Source organism: Triticum aestivum, chromosome 1A (assembly GCF_018294505.1).
Source record: "Triticum aestivum cultivar Chinese Spring chromosome 1A, IWGSC CS RefSeq v2.1, whole genome shotgun sequence".
In the NCBI taxonomy this organism is placed as follows: domain Eukaryota; kingdom Viridiplantae; phylum Streptophyta; class Magnoliopsida; order Poales; family Poaceae; genus Triticum; species Triticum aestivum.
Genome location: NC_057794.1, coordinates 536,695,499 through 536,717,674, shown reverse-complemented (window position 1 = coordinate 536,717,674; position 22,176 = coordinate 536,695,499).

Below are 22,176 nucleotides of genomic sequence, written 5' to 3'. Positions count from 1 at the left end.
TCAGCCTAAAGACATTCCTTCTAACAACGACAATGGTCAGCAAGAGCAAAGTCTTCGCCCTGTACATCCTCGCGTTGCCAATGAAGTGCAGATTGAAAGAATAATTGATAGCATCAATGCACCCGGTCCACTCACTCGTTCAAGGGCAACTCAGCTAGCAAATTTCTGTGGGCACTTCGCATTCATCTCAATAACAGAACCCAAGGAAGTTGAAGAAGCCTTCATGGAACCTGAATGGATTCAAGCTATGCAAGAAGAGCTTCAACAGTTTGAACTGAATAATGTATGGGAACTAGTTAAGCGTCCTGATCCACGGAAGCACAATATAATAGGCACCAAATGGATATACCGCAACAAGCAAGATGAGCATGGTCAAGTTGTCAGAAACAAAGCTCGTCTCGTTGCTCAAGGATATACTCAAGTGGAAGGCATTGACTTCGATGAAACATTTGCTCCTATGGCTAGACTTGAAGCCATACGCATACTGCTGGCCTATGCAAATCATCATAACATAGTTCTATATCAAATGGATGTGAAGAGTGCTTTTCTCAATGGCAAGATTGAAGAAGAAGTGTATGTTGCACAACCGCCTGGCTTTGAAGATAAAAAACATCCTGATATGGTATACAAGCTCAACAAGGCACTGTATGGCCTCAAACAAGCCCCTTGGGCCTGGTATGACACACTCAAATACTTCCTGAAGAGCAAAGGCTTCATACCTGGTTCCCTAGACCCCACTCTCTTCACGAAGACATATGATGGTGAACTGTTTGTGTGCCAAATATATGTGGATGACATTATCTTCGGCTGCACCAATCAGAAGTACAGTGAAGAGTTTGGATATATGATGCAAGAGCAATATCAGATGTCTATGATGGGAGAGCTGAAGTTCTTCCTCGCTCTTCAAATATGACAACAACGCAACGGCATCTTCATATCTCAAGAGAAGTATCTCAAAGATTGCCTGAAGAAGTTTGGTAAAGAGTTTGATCAAAAGGTATACCGCTCCATGATTGGTTCTTTACTTTATCTATGTGCATCTAGGCCAGATATTATGCTTAGTGTTTGCATGTGTGCTCAATTTCAAGCGGCACCAAAGGAGTCGCATCACTTAGCTGTGAAGCGAATTCTTCGATATTTGGCTCACACCCCAACTCTAGGATTATGGTATCCAAAGGGCTCAGAGTTTGATCTGGTTGGATTCTCGGATGCTGATTATGCTGGTGACAAAGTTGATCGCAAGTCTACATCAGGCACATGTCACTTTCTGGGACGATCACTTGTATGTTGGTCTTCAAAGAAGTAGAACTGCGTATCTCTCTCCACTGCTGAATCTGAATACATTGCTGCTGGATCTTGCTGCGCTCAACTTCTGTGGATGAAGCAAACACTCAAGGACTATGGCATTCATCTGAAGCAAGTGCCACTTTACTGCGACAACGAAAGCACCATCAAGATCGCCAACAACCTAGTTCAGCACTTGAAGACAAAGCACATTGAAATTCGTCATCACTTTCTCAGAGATCATGTTGTGAAGGAAGATATTGATATTATACACGTCAACACTGAAGAGCAATTGGCAGATATCTTCACCAAGCCCTTGGATGAGAAGAGATTTTGCAAGTTACGGTGTGAGATAAATATCCTGGAATCCTCGAATGTCCTGTGATCAGGCACACATCCTAACCCTAATGCATATTGATGACTTAGATGTGCAACACACGAAGTAAAGTATATCTTCAATCAATGAAGACATACATTCTAAGTGTGAATACATTAATGTGGAATTTGACTTCGGAGCGCCACAATAATTGTGCGCCGTGTCTGGGTCTAATACTTCCTATACGGTGGGTAACGCCACCACCAAAGGTTCTATTTTGAAGTGTTTCACTCATGGCGTTACCTTGCAATGTCTTCACATTTGGTTTGGCTTCGATCTCAACATATCTTCATGATTATCTTCACTATGTTGATTATATATATATATATATATATATATATATATATTAGTGTTCTGTCCTCTACAACATTCACTTATAGCTATGTCTTCATTGTTGAATCTTTTGAACTAAGTGAATGTGATCGGACCCTAACCTCTCTATGCTTTCTATCTCAAATTCTATCTCTCCAAATCATATGCATTCTATTGAAACTGTCGAATGTCTTCTCTGCGTCCTTGTCAGCAGAAGATACAGAGACAACCATTAAGTCTGTTTTCAATGCTCATTCCTCCACATGAAACCCGGAGAAGTAGGAACGACCACCCGACAATCAAGGCGTGCGTGGGACGTGGAACAAACCCCAAAATTCCGCATAATGGCCACGTGTTCCTCAGATGCGAATCGCCAGGGGCACCTGTGTAATAGCGCAGTGCCGCCCATGTACCTATAAATACACACTTCACAGCGGTCATTATCTCTTCTTCCACTCTCGCACGAACCCTAGCGCCACCGCTAGCCCTCGACGACGCCGGCGACGAAGTGCTTCGCTGCCGCAACCTCTCCGACGCCGTCTTCACGCCGACCGCGGACATCGTCCTCTCCGCCGTCGCCGTAGGTGTCCTCCGTCGCCAAGTTAGGGCACGGAAGATCGAACTGCTCGGCCTCATCTTCCACTTCGTCTAGCAGTTCTTAGTGTGGTAAATAAAACTTCCTTTTTACAGCACCGTTGATCCTATGGATTTGTCACTTTCTACCACAAGCAGTTTCTATTCACACAAGTTAGATCTCTCTCATACTGCATCTCATAACATGCCTAGTATATTCACTTATGCTTCACAAAGTAGTTAGATTCCTCACTTGTACTGATCTGTGGATTCGTACAAATCTGGAACCAACTCCTTATCTATGAGTGAATGTCTTCGCACGATGAGGTCAATGTCTTCTAAACTGATTTATCTTCAAAATCTTCTGAGAATGCATATGACCTCTTCCCCTTCCCTCGCACCTTAATGCTGTCACAGGTACATGTCCGTGGGAGAATCCTTTGGTTCTCATAGTCTGCATTCATTTGCAGAATTCTTACAGCATCACATTAATTCTCCCGAAGCCAGTTCCTGTTGGTCCAGCAAGCGAAAACCTTTGAAGCCTTTGAACGTGTTGAAGCCTTTCAAGTTAAAGTTTATGGCTTCAGAGAAAGCAGCAAGGAAGGGTGGCAGAAAGCGTCGTGGAGAAACATCCAGAGATCTGCCAGATGAACTCTCAGAACTGTACAAGACAGATCCTGAAGAGGATTACAATCAGCGCAAGACCCGAATCCAATGGATTCGAAGATATTGGGCAGAACAATGGTTCAAATACCGATTTGTAACCCAGGAATATGCTGAGAAAAATGCCATCAAGAGACCGTGGGGAGACATCCTATACAAGAATCTTCTACCCAGGTCCAGAGATGAAGCCATTGCACAAGGCTTCTATCCCTGCATGGTCCGTGGGCCACAGCCTGCTGATGCACACCCATCGTCACTACTATGGTGTCGTGACGACAATCTGTTCAAGCGCAACTTCCAGTTTGCCCAGAACTCAGCGAAGCAGAACAAGAAGACTTTGGGGTTAGACTTCAACCCTGGTCCCTCAGCACCAAGGGCAGATGGCACACGAGATGCAGAACCCAATGTCATCGGTCCTTTCAACAACCTTGAAGGCCTCATCACCCGCATCTTAGTTCAAGGGACTGCAGTGAATGAGCCTGCAGCTGACGCTGAATCAGATGAAGCGCCTACAGCATCGAAGACAAAGGAGCTGAAGAAGCCTAAAGCTTCAAAGCCTGCCCCTTCATCAAAAATCTCACGGGCGAAGCCACTGGCAACTGCACCTCCTGAAGACAGTGTGCAGTCCGAAGACTTATCTCGCATCTCCAAGCCCCAGAAGGTCAAGATGCCTCTGCCTCACACCGGACAAGAGCTAACTGCTGCTGCCATTCTGTGCAATGACGACATTGATCTGTCAAGTGATGAAGATCTAGCAGATGACGCTCTTGAGCAACTCATCAAGAGCAAAGAAGAAGCAGAAATCTTCAATGATCTGCCTCTTTTTGATGTGACCATCATCCACAACTTCATTGACGAGTGGTTTGACACGCCAAACATCAGCTTTGAAGATCTGCAGCTACCAATTGGCCTCAGTGTCGCCTTCCAAGGCGCCATTGCTTCAGAACTCGCTATTGCCCAGCGCATTGTTGAACTGAAGCAAAAGATTGACTATGAAAAGGCTCAGTTCAAGAAGCATATGGCCAAGCTCAGCGTGCAGGAAGTGAAGAACTTCAAGAGTATGATGCACGAGCTCAAGGAAGCCTTTGTAAAGAAACGTGCAGAAGCTCAGGGTTCGCGTGAGCGCATGAAGACTCTGGCTGACAGATGTGTGCAAGCCTACAATGAGGCTGAGAAGCGCAAGGCCCTTGGGCGTCCTGGCATCGACCCCAGGATGGCCGCAAAGAAGAAGAAGAAGCCTGCTACGGCTGAACCTGACGCACCAAGGCAGGAAGCAGTTCCGATTGTCTTCCCAACTAGACTGACTGGCTCGAAGCCAAAAAGCCGGTCAACCGCTTCAGAGCTCAAGAAGACAAGGACTGCTGAGGCTGAAGCCAGGAAGAGGAAACATTCTGAAGCCTCTCCAACTGCCCCCTCCAAGAAGAAGAGGAAGACCAAGAAAGATCGGGCTGCTCCCACAGAGCCCTTGATAGTTGAACCCATTTCTATGGTCTATCCTGAAGCTGAACGCCAACTGACTATCCATGAGCCTGCTTCCACAGAGGCTCATGAAGCCGAAGACTTTCCAGTAGCTGATCCTATCGCTGCTGAAGACATTGGTCAACATGACCATGTAGAAGATGGTGCAGTCCTTCCTCAGAACAGCGAACTCATCAGCATTGGCCGTCCACTGACGCCAATTGCACAGGATGCTTCATGGGCGGATCGCCCACAAGAGGAAGAAGACATTGAGGCCCAGCCAACTCCAACTCCACAGGCGTCGCCTGCGTTGCGCAGGCTTCGCAAAGCTCCAAGGCCTCAAGTCTCTGCTGAAGACAATCCGGATGCATCAGCCGCCGAAGATGAAGTCCCACAAGTTGCCACTCCACTGTCCCACCAAGAAGCAGTTCTCAAGGAGAACGTTCTTGAAAATCTTGCGGCTGCCACAACCACCAATGAAGCTAATGTGGAGCCCTCCCCAACGGAAGAAGAAGACAACGAAGCCACTGATCCCGTCACTTCTGTTCCTGAGTCTGCTGCCGGTCCCCAGTTCGACTATCATGTTGAGCACATGCCTCAGGTACAGAAGCCAATCCCAAGATTGCCAAGGTTCCCAGGTCCTGCATCAGCACCTGGCTCCTTCAATATCAATGGCTTCAGGGCAGACAACACATTCTTCGATAGCTCCAGGAACCCCTACTCAAGGGAAAGGATATCATCTGATCGGTTCTGGAGCTATCCTCAGCGAAGCTATTACTCATGCATTCTTTACAACCAAGGTCGCATCTTCCCACACAAGCGCCTTGACATTGAAGCCATAGCTAGTCTGCCCTGTCTGGAAGAAGCTTTGGATTGCTTCAAGGAAGTTGGACTGCTGCCGTTCGTTACTGACCAAGAGCATTAGAATAAAGAGCTATTGCTCCAATTCTATGCCACACTTCACATCCGCGGGTACAGCAGAGATCCGAAGACTTGGGTCCTGGAGTGGATGACCGGAAACGTTCATCACGAAGCCAATGCATTTGACATCATTGAGCTCACTGGTTTGCCCACTCCTGGCGATCTCTACGAGCATGGCTGTCAGCTGCATAGTGAAGCTATTGAGAGCATCTTTAAGAGGCCGGAACCTGATATGAGTCAGATGCTCAGCATGATGAAGCCATTGCCCCAAGATGCTGCTTATCCAACAGAGTTCTTCGTTGAAGACCTTGAGTATCTGCCAAGAACCATCTATCACATCATCAGGCGAACTCTCTGGCCCATCAAAGGGCACTCTCCAAATGCCAAGCTTGAGGGTGCAATGAAGACTTTGGTCTTCTATATTCTTCATGGAAAATGCTTCAATGCACAGGACTTATTCATCCGCCAACTTGCTGCATCAGGCTCTGATCTGTTTGGCTTGAAATTCTACGCCCCATGGGTAATGCGGCTAATTAAACTTCACTCCGATATCTCATATCAGCCATCTGCTCGCAATCATAGGATTTTTCTGCCTGATGTGGATATCTCTACTGAAGCCATCTATCCTGAGCCTGCAAAGGAACCTCTAAGTCTTCAGAATGCAGAGCATCAGAGTTTCTCACAGAACATTGAAGGAGTTGAAGCAGTCACTCGGGTGTATCCTTTGGCTGGCACTACACGTGCACCACACCCTGCGTCTACTGAAGCCACTGATAGTACAACTGCTCCAAGACCCAAGAAGCGCACTCGTGTTCTCAACGACCGAGAGCTTCTTGTGGCTCTTCATCAGAAACAGGATAGGCATCATGACTGGCTGAAGCGTCAGATGAAAAGCCTCTTGGTGGATGTTAATCGCATTCGCAATCTTGCCACCAAGAATGCTTTCGTTGCCCATGAAACCTGTCGCCGCACATGGAAAGGGCTCACGATGATGTGTTCTGAAGCTGATCTTCAAGAGGATGGCTTCACTGAGCGATTCAAGTTTGACTCCACACCTCCTCGAAGGGCTGTGCTGCGAGGAACTCCATCCCTTGAAGACTCTGAGTTCTCTTCATCTGCTGCAACAGTGACTGCCAGAGTTATCGAGGATGAAGATGATGCTACTTCACCACCACCTCCTTCAGCACGCGTCAACTCTGCTCCAAGCTCTTCAGCACCGCCAAACACCACCAACGACCCTGCTACTTCACCTACTCCGCATGGGAACGAGTAGATGCTCTATGTCTTCAAACCTTTTTGGTCCTTACTGACAAAAGGGGGAGAAGCATATGAGGTTGATAGTCTTCAAGCGGGTCCATATGGGCGGGTGCTTTATATTTTGCTTCGTGCTTACAACTCTCGTTTTGCTACATTTGGTTCTTTGAGTTGTAACACTTAAACTCGATGGTCGTCTGCTACTTATCTGCCACTTTGTTTTGCGATGATAAATTCCGCATGTGCGACGATAAATTCCGCACTTAGATCATTCTGCAGACGTCCATTTTCCATTATGCATTGTCATTATCTTCATATACTTTCACATGCATAGTGGATTGTCATCATAAGTTGAAGTGGATCTCCACAAGTACAACCTGCCATGTGCATTTGCATTCCAAAAGCAAATTACTTATATGCACATCTTCAGGGGGAGCCCTTGCAACTTATGAAGACAATTCCTTATCCTTTACAATTTCACAGATTATATTCCCCGTTGAAAACTTCAACTAGTTTGTCATCAATCACCAAAAAGGGGGAGATTGTAAGTGCATCTAGTGCCACCCCTAGTTGGTTTTGGAGTATTGACGACAAACCTAGTTGAGGGACTAATGTGTTTATGAGAATTGCAGGATAACACAGGTAGAAGTCCCTCATTGATTCGGTTTTCCTACCAGAGATGACCCCTAAAAATGTATGAAGACATTGAAGTCAAAGGTGGTATATGAAGATATTCACATTGAAGACTATGACAAGAGAAGACACCACATGAAGCCTATGGAGCTCGAAGACTTAGATCTTTCGTAGTTCTTTTTCTTTTGTGTTGAGTCATAGGAACCACCGTACTGTTAAGTGGGGTCCAAGAGAACCAGTCAGAATGACTGAAGTGATGCCTAACCAAAACCTATGTCTTCGAGTGAAGACTATGAGAGCGAATCTTGTCCAGAGTCGGACAAGTCAGCTTTGCTTGCAGCCCAAGTAAAGTTGCCGTGTGAGTTTGAAATCTGACCGTTGGAACACGTGTCAGTTCCTTAGTGACCCAGGGTCATTTCGGACAAATCAGGTTGGGTTGCCAAGTGGCTATAAATAGCCCACCCCCTACAACCATAAACGGTTGGCTGCTCAGATTGAGAGTACGGCTTTTGTCGTTTGAGAGCAACCCACCTCGAAGCCTTTGAGAGAGAATTCCTTGCGAGGATAAAGCCCTAACCACCCAGAGCCAAAGAGAATTGGGCATCACTTAAGTCTTCTTGTCTGTGTGATCTGAAGACTTATTACACTTGAGGACTGTGCATCCTCCAGCCGGTTAGGCGTCGCGTTCTGAGCATCCAAGAGACATTGTGGATTGCCGGTGAACGAAGTCTGTGAAGGTTTGGGAGTCTACCTTGAAGACTTACCAGAGTGATTGGGCGAGGTCTGTGTGACCTTAGCTCAAGGGGAATACGGTGAGGACTGGGTGTCCTGAGCTGCGTGTTCAGGACTGGGTGTCGGGGACTGTGTGTCCTAAGGTTTAAATACCTAGCCGCCCCAACCAGACGTACAGTTGTCACAGCAACTGGAACTGGTCCAACAAATCATTGTCTTCAACGAGTCACTGGTTTCATCTTCCCTTCCCTTTACTTACTGTTACTCCTTGTGAAGTCATTGTATGTTTGCACTATCTTTTGTCTTCACTGAGTGACTGCGTGTTCTGTCTGGCTTCACAATATCTTCCTACCCGATCCTTACTACATTGCTGCTATTAGTCATTGTGCTTTCACTCTATTGAATACTTGACTATGGCTTGCCTAGTGTAGTCTACCTTCCGCTGCAGGGTATTAGGTTTATTTCTATCGTTTGTCTTCATAACTCCCACGTTTTGAAGACTTTCATAAAAATCGCCTATTCACCCCCCCTCTAGTCGATATAACGCATTTCAGTATCCCAATACCTTGTTCAATCTCGTTTCCGGCAAGTCACTTTACTCGTGCCGTAACACATCATCCCGTGACCAACTGCTTAGTCACACTGAGCTCATTATGATGATGCATTACCGAGTGGGCCCAGATATACCTCTCCGTCATACGGAGTGACAAATCCCAGTCTCGATTCATGCCAACCCAACAGACACTTTCGGAGATACCTTTAGTGTACCTTTATAGCCACCTAGTTACGTTGTGACGTTTGGTACACCCAAAGCACTCCTACAGTATCCGGGAGTTGCACAATCTCATGGTCTAAGGAAATGATACTTGACACTTAGAAAAGCTCTAGCAGACGAACTACACGATCTTGTGCTATGCTTAGGATTGGGTCTTGCCCATCACATCATTCTCCTAATGATGTGATCCCGTTATCAATGACATCCAATGTCCATGGTCAGGAAACCGTAACCATCTGTTGATCAACGAGCTAGTCAACTAGAGGCTTACTAGGGACATGTTGTGGTCTATATATTCACACATGTATTACGATTTCCGGATAACACAATTATAGCATGAACAATATACAATTATCATGAACAAGGAAATATAATAATAACCATTTTATTATTGCCTCTAGGGCATATTTCCAACAATTATATGGCTGACATTAAAGATGAACTTCAACTTGTTAGCAAACATGCTTCTATGGTTACCACTCAAGTAGAACAAGTACTTCAGGCTCAAAAAGAAGTGCTTGATGAAATGAATAGAAAGAAAAATGATTATGCTGTTAGAGTGGCTACTAGAACTGGTAGAATGACTCAGGAACCTTTGTATCCTGAAGGCCACCCTAAGAGAATCGAGCAAGATTCTCAAAGAAATAATATTGATGTTCCTAGTTCTTCTAAAAAGAAGAAGAAGAAAAATGATAGAACTGTGCAAACTTATAGTGAACCTATTGCTGAACCACCTGATAATCCAAATGATATCTCTATGTCTGATGCTGAAACTGTTGGAAATATGCCCTAGAGGCAATAATAAAAGTATTATTATTATATTTCCTTGTTCATGATAATTGTCTTTTATTCATGCTATAACTGTATTATCCGGAAATCGTAATACACGTGTGAATACATAGACCACAATATGTCCCTAGTGAGCCTCTAGTTGACTAGCTCGTTGTGATCAACAGATAGTCATGGTTTCCTGGCTATGGACATTGGATGTCGTTGATAACGGGATCACATCATTAGGAGAATGATGTGATGGACAAGACCCAATCCTAAGCATAGCACAAAGATCGTGTAGTTCGTTTGCTAGAGCTTTGCCAATGTCAAGTATCTCTTCCTTTGACCATGAGATCGTGTAACTCCTGGATACCGTAGGAGTGCTTTGGGTGTATCAAACGTCACAACGTAACTGGGTGACTATAAAGGTGCACTACAGGTATCTCCGAAAGTATCTATTGTTTTATGCGGATTGAGACTGGGATTTGTCACTCCGTGTAAACGGAGAGGTATCTCTGGGCCCACTCGGTAGGACATCATCATATGCGCAATGTGACCAAGGAGTTGATCACGGGATGATGTGTTACGGAACGAGTAAAGTGACTTGCCGGTAACGAGATTGAACAAGGTATTGGATACTGACGATCGAATCTCGGGCAAGTAAAATACCGCTAGACAAAGGGAATTGTATACGGGATCGATTGAGTCCTTGACATCGTGGTTCATCCGATGAGATCATCGTGGAACATGTGGGAGCCAACATGGGTATCCAGATCCCGCTGTTGGTTATTGACCGGAGAACGTCTCGGTCATGTCTGCATGTCTCCCGAACCCGTAGGGTCTACACACTTAAGGTTCGATGACGCTAGGGTTATAAAGGAAGCTTGTATGTGGTTACCGAATGTTGTTCGGAGTCCCGGATGAGATCCCGGACGTCACGAGGAGTTCCGGAATGGTCCGGAGGTAAAGATTTATATATAGGAAGTCCTGTTTCGGCCATCGGGACAAGTTTCGGGGTCATCGGTATTGTACCGGGACCACCGGAAGGGTCCCGGGGGCCCACCGGGTGGGGCCACCTGCCCCGGGGGGCCACATGGGCTGTAGGGGGTGCGCCTTGGCCTACATGGGCCAAGGGCACCAGCCCCAAGAGGCCCATGCGCCTGGGAAACCCTAAAGGAAGAGTCCCAGCAGGGGAAGGCACCTCCTAGGTGCCTTGGGGGGGAGGACTCCTCCCCTGGCCGCCGCCCCCTTGGAGATTGGATCTCCTAGGGGCTGGCGCACCCCCCCCTTGGGATCCCTATATATAGTGGGGTAGGAGGGCCTCCCAAACATACCTTATGCCTTTGGTGCAGCCCCTCCCTCTCTCCCAAGTTCTTCTCCTCTCCCATGGTGCTTGGCGAAGCCCTGCGGGATTGCCACGCTCCTCCAGCACCACCACGCCGTTGTGCTGCTGTTGGATGGAGTCTTCCTCAACCTCTCCCTCTCTCCTTGCTGGATCAAGGCGTGGGAGACGTCACCGGGCTGTACGTGTGTTGAACGCGGAGGTGCCGTCCGTTCGGCACTTGATCATCGGTGATCTGAATCACGACGAGTACGACTCCATCAACCCCGTTCACTTGAACGCTTCCGCTTAGCGATCTACAAGGGTATGTAGATGCACTCTCTTTCTACTCGTAGCTGGTTTCTCCATAGATAGATCTTGGTGTTACGTAGGAAATTTTTTGAATTTCTGCTACGTTCCCCAACAGTGGTATCATGAGCCATGTCTATTGCGTAGATTCTTTGCACGAGTAGAACACAAAGTAGTTGTGGGCGTTGATGTTGTTCAATATGCTTACCGTTACTAGTCCAATCTTGTTTCGACGGTATTGTGGGATGAAGCGGCCCGGACCGACCTTACACGTACTCTTACGTGAGACAGGTTCCACCGATTGACATGCACTTGGTGCATAAGGTGGCTAGCGGGTGCCAGTCTCTCCCACTTTTGTCGGAACGGATTCGATGAAAAGGTTCCTTATGAAGGGTAAATAGCAATTGGCATATCACGTTGTGGTTTTGCGTAGGTAAGAAACGTTCTTGCTAGAACCCATAGCAGCCACGTAAAACATGCAAACAACAATTAGAGGACGTCTAACTTGTTTTTGCAGGGTATGCTATGTGATGTGATATGGCCAAAAGGATGTGATGAATGATATGTGATGTATGAGATTGATCATGTTCTTGTAATAGGATTCACGACTTGCATGTCGATGAGTAAGACAACCGGCAGGAGCCATAGTAGTTGTCTTTATTTTTTGTATGACCTGCGTGTCATTAAAGAACGCTATGTAAACTACTTTACTTTATTGCTAAATGCGTTAGCCATAGAAGTAGAAGTAGTCGTTGGCGTGACAACTTCATGAAGACACGATGATGGAGATCATGATGATGGAGATCATGGTGTCATGCCGGTGACGATGATGATCATGGAGCCCCGAAGATGAAGATCAAAAGGAGCAAAATGATATTGGCCATATCATGTCACTATTTGATTGCATGTGATGTTTATCATGTTTATGCATCTTGTTTGCTTAGGACGATGGTAGTAAATAAGATGATCCCTTACAAAATTTCAAGAAGTGTTCTCCCCTAACTGTGCACCGTTGCTACAGTTCGTCGCTTCTAAGCACCACGTGATGATCGGGTGTGATGGATTCTTACGTTCACATACAACGGGTGTAAGACAGTTTTACACAGCGAAAACCCTTAGGGTTAACTTGACGAGCCTAGCATGTGCAGACATGGCCTCGGAACACGGAGACCGAAAGGTGGAGCATGAGTCGTATAGCAGATACGATCAACATGAAGATATTCACCGACGTTAACTAGTCCGTCTCACGTGATGATCGGACACGGCCTAGTTGACTCGGATCATGTGATCACTTAGATGACCAGAGGGATGTCTATCTGAGTGGGAGTTCATAAGATGAACTTAATTATCTTGAACATAGTCAAAAGACCTTTTGCAAATTATGTCGTAGCTCGCGCTTTAGTTCTACTGTTTTAGATATGTTCCTAGAGAAAATATAGTTGAAAGTTGAAAGTAGCAATTATGCAGACAGTAGATAGCTTATGTCCTTAATGCACTGCTTAGTGTGCTAAACCCCAAACATCGTTTGTGGATGTTTCGAACATCGAACATACACGTTTTGATAACTACGTGATAGTTCAGTTAAATGGTTTAAGTAGAGGCACCAAAGACGTTTTCGAAACGTCGCGGAACATATGAGATGTTTCGAGGGCTGAAATTGGGATTTCAGGCTCGTGCCCATGTCAAGAGGTATAAGACCTCCGACGATTTTCTTAGCCTGCAAACTAAGGGAGAAAAGCTCAATCGTTGAGCTTGTGCTCAGATTGTCTGAGTACAACAATCACTTGAATCAAGTGGGAGTTGATCTTCCAAATGAAATAGTGATGTTTCTCCAAAGTCATTACCACCGAGCTGCTAGAGCTTCGTGATGAACTATAACATATCAGGGATAAATAAGATGATCCTTGAGGTATTCACGATGTTTGACACCGCGAAAGTAGAAATCAAGAAGGAGCATCAATTGTTGATGGTTGGTGAAACCACTAGTTTCAAGAAGGGCAAGGGCAAGAAGGGATACTTCATGAAACGGCAAATCGGCTGCTGCTCCAGTGAAGAAACCCAAGGTTGAACCCAAACCCGAGACTAAGTGCTTCTGTAATAAGGGGAACAGTCACTAGAGCAGAATTACCCTAGATACTTGGTAGATGAGAAGGCTGGCAAGGTCGATAGAAGTATATTGGATATACACTATGTTAATGTGTACTTTACTAGTACTCCTAGTAGCACCAGGGTATTAGACACCGGTTCGGTTGCTAAGTGTTAGTAACTCGAAATAAAAGCTACGGAATAAAACGGAGACTGGCTAAAGGTGAGCTGACGATATGTGTTGGAAGTGTTTCCAAGTTTGATGTGATCTAACATCGCACGCTCCCTCTACCATCAAGATTAGTATTAAACCTGAATAAGTGCTCTTGCACCTAAAGGAATGGTTTATTGAATCTTGATCGTAGGGATACACATTTTCATGCCAAAAGATATAAGATAGTAATGATAGTACCACTTACTTGTGGCACTGCCATGTAAGTCATAATGGTATAAAACGCATGAAGAAGCTCCATGTTGATGGATCTTTGGACTCACTCGTTTTTGAAAAGTGTGAGACATGTGAACCATGTCTATTGGTGTATATGCATGAAGAAACTCCATGCAAATGGACCGTCTGAACTCGCTTGATTTTGAATCACTTGAGACATGCAAATCACATCACATGGGCAAGATGACTGAAAGCCTCGTTTTCAGCAAAACGGAACAAGATAGCAACTTGTTGGAAGCCACACATTTTGATGTGTGCAGTCGAATGAGTGCTGAGGCATGCAGTGAATATCATTATGTTCTTACTTCACAGATGATTCGAGTAAATGTTGAGTATATTTACTTGATGAAACACAAGTCTGAATTATTGAATGGTTCAAGTAATTTCAGAGTGAAGTAGAAGATCGTTGTGACAAGAGGATAAAATGTCTATGATATGATCATAGAGATGAATATCTGAGTTACAAGTTTTGGCACACAAAATTAAGACATTGTGGAAATTGTTTCACAATTAAATACCGCCTGGAACACCATAGTGTGATGGTGTGTCCGAACATCATAGTTGCACCCTATTGGATATGGTGCGTACCATGATGTCTCTTATCGAATTACCACTATTGTTCATGGGTTAGGCATTAGAGACAACCACATTCACTTTAAATAGGGCACCACGTAATTCCGTTGAGATGACACCGTATGAATTATGGTTTAGAGAAACCTAAGTTGTCGTTTCTTAAAGGTTTGGGGCTGCGACGCTTATGTGAAAAAGTTTCAGGATTAAGCTCGAACCCAAAGCGGATAAAATGCATCTTCATAGGACACCCAAAACAGTTGGGTATACCTCCTAATTCAGATCCGAAAGCAATATGGATTGTTTCTTGAATCGGGTCCTTTCTCGAGGAAAGGTTTCTCTCGAAAGAGTTGAGTGGGAGGATGGTGGAGACTTGATGAGGTTATTGAACCGTCTCTTCAACTAGTGTGTGGCAGGGCACAGGAAGTTGTTCCTGTGGCACTTACACCAATTGAAGTGGAAGCTTATGATATTGATCATGAAACTTCGGATCAAGTCACTACCAAACCTCGTAGGACGACAAGGACACGTACTACTTCGGAGTGGTAAGGTGATCCTGTCTTGAAGGTCATGTTGCTAGACAACAATGAACCTACGAGCTATGGAGAAGCGATGGTGGGCCCGAATTCCGACAAATGGTTAGAAGCCATGAAATCCGAGATAGTATCCATATATCAGAACAAAGCATGGACTTTGATGGACTTGCCCGATGATCGGCAATCCATTGAGATAAATGGATCTTTTAAGAAGAAGACGGACGTGGATGGTAATGTCACCATCTATGAAGCTCGACTTGTGGCGAAGTGTTTTCCGACAAGTTCAAGGAGTTGACTACGATGAGATTTTCTCACTCATAGCGATGCTTAAAGTCCGTCGGAATCATGTTAGCATTAGCTGCATTTATGAAATCTGGCAGATGGATGTCAAGACAAGTTTCCTTACTAGTTTTCGTAAGGAAAGGTTGTATGCAATACAATCAGAAAAGTTTTGTCGATCCTAAGGATGCTAAAAGGTATGCTAGCTCCAGCGATCCTTTTAAGGACTGGAGTAAGCATCTCGGAGTTGGAATGTACGCTTTGATGAGATGATCAAAGATTTTGGATTTATACAAAGTTTATAAGAAACTTGTATTTCCAAAGAAGTGAGTGGGAGCACTATAGAATTTCTGATGAGTATATGTTGTTGACATATTGTTGATCAGAAATGACATAGAATTTCTGGAAAGCATATAGGGTTATTTTGAAAGTGTTTTTCAATGGAAAGCCTTGATTAAGCTACTTGAACATTGAGCATCAAGATCTATAAGGATAGATCAAATTACTTAATAATACTTTCAAATGAGCACATACCTTGACATGATCTTGAAGGTGTTCAAGATGGACCAGTCAAAGAAGGAGTTCTTGCCTGAGTTGTAAGGTACGAAGTTAAGACTTAAAGCTCGACCACGGCAGAATAGAGAGAAAGGACGAAGGTCGTCCCCTATGCTTAAGACATAGGCTCTTCAGTATGCTATGTTGTGTACCGCACCTGAAGTGTGCCTTGCCATGAGTCAGTCAAGGGGTACAAGAGTGATCCAAGAATGGCTCACAGGACAGCGGTCAAAGTTATCCTTAGTAACTAGTGGACTAAGGAATTTTCTCGATTATGGAGGTGGTAAAAGAGTTCGTCGTAAAGGTTACGACGATGCAAGCTTGACACCTATCCGGATAGCTCTGAGTAGAGAGACCGGATACATATAATGGAGCAATAATTTAGAATAGCTCCAAGTAGAACAGTTGTTTGGAATAGCTCCAAATAGAGCGTGGTAGCTGCATCTAGGAGATGACATAGAGATTTGTAAAGCACACACGGATCTGAAAGGTTCAGACCCGTTGACTAAAACCTCTCTCACAAGCAACATGATCAAACATAAAACTCATTGAGTGTTAATCACATAGTGATGTGAACTGGACTACTGACTCTAGTAAACTCTTGGGTATTAGTCACATGGCGATGTGACCTGTGAGTGTTAATCACATGGCGATGTGAACTAGATTATTGACTCTAGTGCAAGTGGGAGACTGTTGGAAATATGCCCTAGAGGCAATAATAAAAGTATTATTATTATATTTCCTTGTTCATGATAATTGTCTTTTATTCATGCTATAACTGTATTATCCGGAAATCGTAATACACGTGTGAATACATAGACCACAATATGTCCCTAGTGAGCCTCTAGTTGACTAGCTCGTTGTGATCAACAGATAGTCATGGTTTCCTGGCTATGGACATTGGATGTCGTTGATAACGGGATCACATCATTAGGAGAATGATGTGATGGACAAGACCCAATCCTAAGCATAGCACAAAGATCGTGTAGTTCGTTTGCTAGAGCTTTGCCAATGTCAAGTATCTCTTCCTTTGACCATGAGATCGTGTAACTCCGGGATACCGTAGGAGTGCTTTGGGTGTATCAAACGTCACAACGTAACTGGGTGACTATAAAGGTGCACTACAGGTATCTCCGAAAGTATCTATTGTTTTATGCGGATCGAGACTGGGATTTGTCACTCCGTGTAAACGGAGAGGTATCTCTGGGCCCACTCGGTAGGACATCATCATATGCGCAATGTGACCAAGGAGTTGATCACGGGATGATGTGTTACGGAACGAGTAAAGTGACTTGCCGGTAATGAGATTGAACAAGGTATTGGATACCGACGATCGAATCTCGGGCAAGTAAAATACCGCTAGACAAAGGGAATTGTATACGGGATCGATTGAGTCCTTGACATCGTGGTTCATCCGATGAGATCATCGTGGAACACGTGGGAGCCAACATGGGTATCCAGATCCCGCTGTTGGTTATTGACCGGAGAACGTCTCGGTCATGTCTGCATGTCTCCCGAACCCGTAGGGTCTACACACTTAAGGTTCGATGACGCTAGGGTTATAAAGGAAGCTTGTATGTGGTTACCGAATGTTGTTCGGAGTCCCGGATGAGATCCCGGACATCACGAGGAGTTCCGGAATGGTCTGGAGGTAAAGATTTATATATAGGAAGTCCTGTTTCGGCCATCGGGACAAGTTTCGGGGTCATCGGTATTGTACCGGGACCACCGGAAGGGTCCCGGGGGCCCACCGGGTGGGGCCACCTGCCCCGGGGGGCCACATGGGCTGTAGGGGGTGCGCCTTGGCCTACATGGGCCAAGGGCACCAGCCCCAAGAGGCCCATGCGCCTGGGGAAACCCTAAAGGAAGAGTCCCAGCAGGGGAAGGCACCTCCTAGGTGCCTTGGGGGGGGGGGGGAGGACTCCTCCCCTGGCCGCCGCCCCCTTGGAGATTGGATCTCCTAGGGGCTGGCGCACCCCCCCTTGGTATCCCTATATATAGTGGGGTAGGAGGGCCTCCCAAACATACCTTATGCCTTTGGTGCAGCCCCTCCCTCTCTCCCAAGTTCTTCTCCTCTCCCATGGTGCTTGGCGAAGCCCTGCGGGATTGCCACGCTCCTCCAGCACCACCACGCCGTTGTGCTGCTGTTGGATGGAGTCTTCCTCAACCTCTCCCTCTCTCCTTGCTGGATCAAGGCGTGGGAGACGTCACCGGGCTGTACGTGTGTTGAACGCGGAGGTGCCGTCCGTTCGGCACTTGATCATCGGTGATCTGAATCACGACGAGTACGACTCCATCAACCCCGTTCACTTGAACGCTTCCGCTTAGCGATCTACAAGGGTATGTAGATGCACTCTCTTTCTACTCGTAGCTGGTTTCTCCATAGATAGATCTTGGTGTTACGTAGGAATTTTTTTGAATTTCTGCTACGTTCCCCTACAGAAACACAATCTGGTAATGAACATGAACCTAGTAAAAATATTAATAATGATGTTCATGATGATGCTCAACCCAGTAATGATAATGATGTAGAAATTGAACCTGCTGTTGATCTTGATTACCCACAATCAAAGAATCAATGTTATGATAAAAGTGACTTTGTTGCTAGGAAACATGGTAAAGAAAGGGAACCTTGGGTTCAGAAACCCATGCCTTTTCCTCCGAAACCATCCAAGAAAAAGGATGATGAGGATTTTGAGCGCTTTGCTAAAATGATTAGGCCTATCTTTTTGCGTATGAGATTAACTGATGTGCTTAAAACAAATCATTATGCTAAATATATGAAGGATATCATTACTAATAAAAGAAAGATACCGGAAGCTGAGATTTCCACCATGCTTGCTAATTATACTTTTAAGGGTGGAATACCAAAGAAACTTGGAGATCCTGGAGTACCTACTATACCTTGCTCCATTAAAAGAAATTATATTAAAACTACTTTATGTGATCTTGGAGCCGGTGTTAGTGTTATGCCTCTCTCTTTATATCGTAGACTTGACTTGAATAATCTGATACCTACTGAAATATCTTTGCAAATGGATGATAAATCAACTGCTATACCTGTCGGTATCTGTGAGGATGTGCCTATTGTGGTCGCAAACGTTACTATTTTAACGGACTTTGTTATTCTTGATATTCCCGAGGATGATAGTATGCCTATTATTCTTGGATGACCTTTTCTTAATACTGCAGGGGCTGTTATTGATTGCAACAAAGACAATGTCACTTTTCATGTTAATGGTAATGAGCATACGGTACACTTTCCGAGGAAACAACCTCAAGTTCATAGTATCAATTCTATTGGAAAAATTACATCGATTATATTTGGAGGTTTTGAATTTTCTCTTCTACTGTCAAGAAGAAATATGATATTCTTATTATTGGGGATGTGCATATCCCCGTTGAGGTAACTTAGTGTTATTCGAAATTTCTCCAGTTTCATGATTATCAGAATGAGTTTGTTAACAAGACTTGATCAACCTTATTAGTGAATTCTTTTTGATGAGCATGAGATGGATGAAACTAGAAGCACAAACTTCTGTACCCTCTTTATACTTTATGCTATTTATATTAAATAAAGTAAAAATAGTATTTTCTGTCTGTTTCCTGACTTATATGTGCAATATAAAATATCCCGAAAATAAAAGTCCTCAGAATGCCATGCCAATTTAATATGATTTTTTCGGGAATATTTGAGGATTTACTGTGCAAAAATTACCGCGGGAGGAGCTGCCACCTGGTCACAAGGGTGGTGGGCGCCCCCTCCCTATAGGGCGTGCCCCCCTGCCTCGTGGGCCCACGGTGGCCCTCCTCCACTTATCCCAGCACCCATCTTCTTCTTCTATCTCACACAAACCCGAAAAACCAACTCAAGCACGAGTTCCAGCCACTTTTGCTGTGATTTTCGATCTCCTTGCTCAAAGCACCTCTTGCAAAACTGCTTGGGGAGATTGTTCTTTGGTATGTGACTCCTCCATTGGTCCAATTAGTTTTTGTTCTAGTGCTTTATTCTTTGCAAATTTGTGCTGCATAGGTGACCATGTTTTTGAGCTTGCATGTCAAATTTATATGGTTCTAAGTAGTTCTAATGCTTGATATAGGCTCTAGGCACTTGTAGGAGTAGTTTCTATCAGTTTTATTGAAGTTGGTTTACTTTTGTTTACTAAAAATTTCAGAATTTCTCAGAGAAAAACAATATGTTTAGGAAGATGTTCCAAGGTAGTTCGTCTAAGAAGTAAGGACCAAGAATTGCTATGCGCGATGCTGACGAGGATCCACCAAGAGACGCTCCAGTACGGCCTTGCGAATGGCGGTCGGAAAATTTGATGGACCGTGCGGGAATTAAAGAAGAATTCAAATCATATTTGCGCAATGCCGGTCTTGAAGATTTTGAGGCTAACAAATGCCCATAGTATCATGATCTCACAAGTTCATTTGTGAGAAGGTTTGAGTATTCATCTTCGCGTAATTCTCCTTCAGTCATGTTTGATCTTTATGACAAATCTTATACCATGGACCTAGAGGATTTCACTTCTGCTTGCGAACTTCCATCATGGGGCAGTATTAGGGATCCCCCTAAATCTGAATTTAGAAACTTTCTTACTAGTATAACCATGGGGGAATCCAGAGACATAACGCAGGCTACCATAGGGAGCATTCACTTTCCTGCTATACATTATTTTGCTCTCTTTATCGGTAGATGCATAAATGCTAAGGATGAAGCATGTCACATGTGTGTCCCTGATCTTAGCATTCTTAGGAGTGCTGTGTTAGGGGACCAATCTTATTATATGGGAGCCATTGTAGCTCGTAGGTTGCATCATAATAGACATAATGGAGATTTCTTTGGAGGAATTTATGCAACCCGCTTAGCTCATTTTCTTGAAATAGACATTCGTGAGGGTGATATGGAGTTGCCTCCTGCATATTTAGATTATAACTCTATGGCTTCGCACCAGTTTGTCGAGAGGCCTGAATCACCTCTCTTATATCGCTTAATTTTTGATAAACGACGTGTTTTCCGTATTACTCTCCCCGCTCCTGCCTTCTTTGATTCACAGACAAAAGGAAGATATGTTATTACCAGAGAGGAGGCAGAAGAGTACGAGAGGAGAGCGGAGGCAGCCCAACTCCACGCTGCAGCTCAGCAGGCGATAACCGCTGCACATCAGTATGATCCCAACTATTCCTCCTCATCACAGTACGACCCCAACAACTATTATTATGGATATCCGCCAGGCCAGCCGTGGCCATAGACCAACTTAGGCCAAAAGCCTAAGCTTGGGGGAGTACGTATTTCTCACTGACATTACGTTTATGTTCACACACAATCATTGCTAAATGTCGGTGCTCATACTTTTTCATTGTAATATCCATGCTAGTTTATTTTATTTTTCCTGCTTTCTTCTTGTGTGTTTGTTAAACCTTAAGAAAAAATTAGTAGTAGTTTATTTTTCTGCTGCAGTAGTAATAATTAAAAAGAAACCCAAAAATATTTCCCGTTCTTCTTTTGCTTGTTGGGAGCTTTCTCGTGTAAATAGTTTTATTTCTTTTCTTTTATTTTGGGGGTCAGTAAGAGAAGACCATAATTAAATTATTGAAGTGGCTCTTATATGAATTATTGTTGATTTAACCAAGAGCCCATATTGCCTTGTCTTCTCCTGTTTATTGAATGCTCGCAGATTTCAGCTTAGTCCAAGGCACATTCGCTCTTATTATTATTCACACCGTTCGGTCGTGCAAGTGAAAGGCAATTATGATGATATATGATGGACTGACTGAGATGAGAAAAGCTGGTATGAACTCGACCTCTTTTGTTTTTGTAAATATGATGAGCCCATCGTTCTTGATTCAGCTTATTATGAATAAACATGTTTGCAATGACAATTAGAGATCAGAGTTGCTTGTGCCATGCTTGATTAGCTATGAGTTATAATGATTTACCTTGTGTGCCAACATTCTATTAAGATGGTTATGATGTGGTATGATGGGGTGGTATCCTTCTTTGAATGATTTAAGTGACTTGACTTGGCACATGTTCACGCATGTAGTTGAAACAAAATTAACATAGCCTTCACGATATTTATGTTCATGGTGGATTATATCCTACTCATGCTTGCACCCAATGTTTATTAATTTTAATGCATGTACATGGTTGTTGTCGCTCTCTAGTTGGTCGCTTTCCAGTTTTTTGCTAGCCTTCACTTGTACTAAGCGGGAATACTGCTTGTGCATCCAATCCCTTAAACCCCAAAGTTATGCCAGATGAGTCAACCATACCTTCCTATATGCGGTATCTACCTACCGTTCCAAGTAAATTTG